Source organism: Sinocyclocheilus rhinocerous, unplaced genomic scaffold (assembly GCF_001515625.1).
Source record: "Sinocyclocheilus rhinocerous isolate Xijiao unplaced genomic scaffold, SAMN03320098_v1.1 scaffold494, whole genome shotgun sequence".
Taxonomy (NCBI): Eukaryota; Metazoa; Chordata; class Actinopteri; order Cypriniformes; family Cyprinidae; genus Sinocyclocheilus; species Sinocyclocheilus rhinocerous.
In genome coordinates this window covers 862,148-864,384 of record NW_015628684.1, presented here as the reverse complement: position 1 = coordinate 864,384, position 2,237 = coordinate 862,148, and the positions used below count along the sequence as shown (strand labels likewise).

The following is a 2,237-nucleotide window of genomic DNA, read 5'->3' as shown; positions in this document are numbered from 1 at the left end:
TAAAATAAAATAAAATTAAATAAAATAAAATAAAATAAAATAAAATAAAATAAAATATTAAATTAAATTAAATTAAATTAAATTAACTTAAATTAAAGTCTGCTTGTGCTATCGATCTTTAAAAACAAAACAATAAACAAACAAATAAATAAAAAAGTAAAAATAAATGTATGCTTTTGTTATCTTTGAAAATAAACAAAACAAAACAAAAAACAACAGAATAGTAAGGTAGGATGAAATGAGGAATAAGTAAGAACTGGTACTGAACTGATACTGAAACTTTTAGCAATGTTTTAGTTTTAGCAATGACTTTTCACCAACTGGTTCATTATATATATATATATATATATATATCATAGATAAATAAATAAATAACTAAATGCATTGTTTTGTGAAAATGAAACCTTGCTTGAAAATTGTGCTTGTGCTATCAAGCTGTTAAATAAATAAATAAATAAATTTAACATTTCTTGTTTGAAAGGTGTGCTTGTGCTGTAAATAAATAAAACAGATAATAATAAAAATACAACTTGGTTTGATTTTGTTAACTAATCCAATAGTGTTCATACACAGTCAGAAAAAAATGTGCAAAAATTGTACCTTCAGGCATACAACAGCTTGTCACAGGATCAAGAACCTCAAAAGGACACCTTTGTACCTTCTTTAACCCTAAAGGGTGCATATTAATACCTTAAAGTAGTAATACCCTTAAGGTAGTAATACTCTTAGGGGACTAACATGCACCTTTTATATACAAAGGTGTCCCTTTGAGGGTACTGCGCCTGGCAAGCAGGGGCGGTTATTAAATTAAATTAAATTAAATTAAATTAAATTAAATTAAATTAAATTAAATTAAATTAAATTAAATTAAATTAAATTAAATTAAAGTCTGCTTGTGCTATCGATCTTTAAAAACAAAACAATAAACAAACAAATAAATAAAAAAGTAAAAATAAATGTATGCTTTTGTTATCTTTGAAAATAAACAAAACAAAACAAAAAACAACAGAATAGTAAGGTAGGATGAAATGAGGAATAAGTAAGAACTGGTACTGAACTGATACTGAAACTTTTAGCAATGTTTTAGTTTTAGCAATGACTTTTCACCAACTGGTTCATTATATTAACTGTTTTTTGATAAGACGATACTGTCCAAATAACTTTTGTGTTCATTTTTAAACAGTATAAAATCTTTGTTTGAAAAGTGTGTTTATTCGATCAGTCTTTTAAATAAAATAAAATAAAAATAAAATAAAAAAATTTAACATTTCTTGTTTGAAAGGTGTGCTTGTGCTGTCAATATTTAAAACAGATAATAATAAAAATACAACTTGGTTTGATTTTGTTAACTAATCCAATAGTGTTCATACACAGTCAGAAAAAAATGTGCAAAAATTGTACCTTCAGGCATACAACAGCTTGTCACAGGATCAAGAACCTCAAAAGGACACCTTTGTACCTTCTTTAACCCTAAAGGGTGCATATTAATACCTTAAAGTAGTAATACCCTTAAGGTAGTAATACTCTTAGGGGACTAACATGCACCTTTTATATACAAAGGTGTCCCTTTGAGGGTACTGCGCCTGGCAAGCAGGGGCGGTTCTAGACCACAGTAACTTGGGGGGGGGGCAGACAGGGGCCACTTGTGCTTTTATAGGGGGCACAATTTTAAAATTCATCTTAACCTACTTTAAGTAGCCTATCATTCATTCAGAGGGGGCACGAGTGAAGGGGGGGCTCTCATGCTTGTCATGTGACACACAGCAGCCACAATACCACTGTATAACTGATATAGACTTGTGTCCCTACTGAATAAACAAACAAACAATAAAACCATCACAGAAAATTGTAATGGTTTCCACAACAAATATCATTACAAACATTACAAACCATCAACTAGTTTCCAGTAAAACCAATACAAGTCCCATTATAACCAGTAAAACCATTACACATTTTCTAATGGTGTCTATTGTTTTTTTCAGCAGGGGTTTTATTTTATTTTTTTAATTATCAAAGAACATTTTCACTTCAGTCCAGCGAGTTCAAGCACTCGCAAAAACTCCCATAATAATCTCTAAAGATGTTTACACTGTGAAATTAATATCTTACTTACATTTGTACATCGTCACTTTGTTGTTTCTGATGAGAGAATTAACCAGAGAATTCAGTCAGCCAGCGCGCGCAGTGACGAAACAGCGTGTTTCAGCGGTGACTCATCTGAACGCCTCTGATTGGTC

General features: G+C 30.2%; 1 protein-coding gene across 1 annotated transcript in view; it reads left to right on the top strand.

The window, feature by feature from the left end:
* LOC107738074 (E3 ubiquitin-protein ligase TRIM58-like) overlaps positions 1 to 2,237 on the top strand; it is a 15,764-nt gene that overhangs the window by 7,776 nt on the left and 5,751 nt on the right. The gene's annotated exons all lie outside the window — the stretch shown is intronic.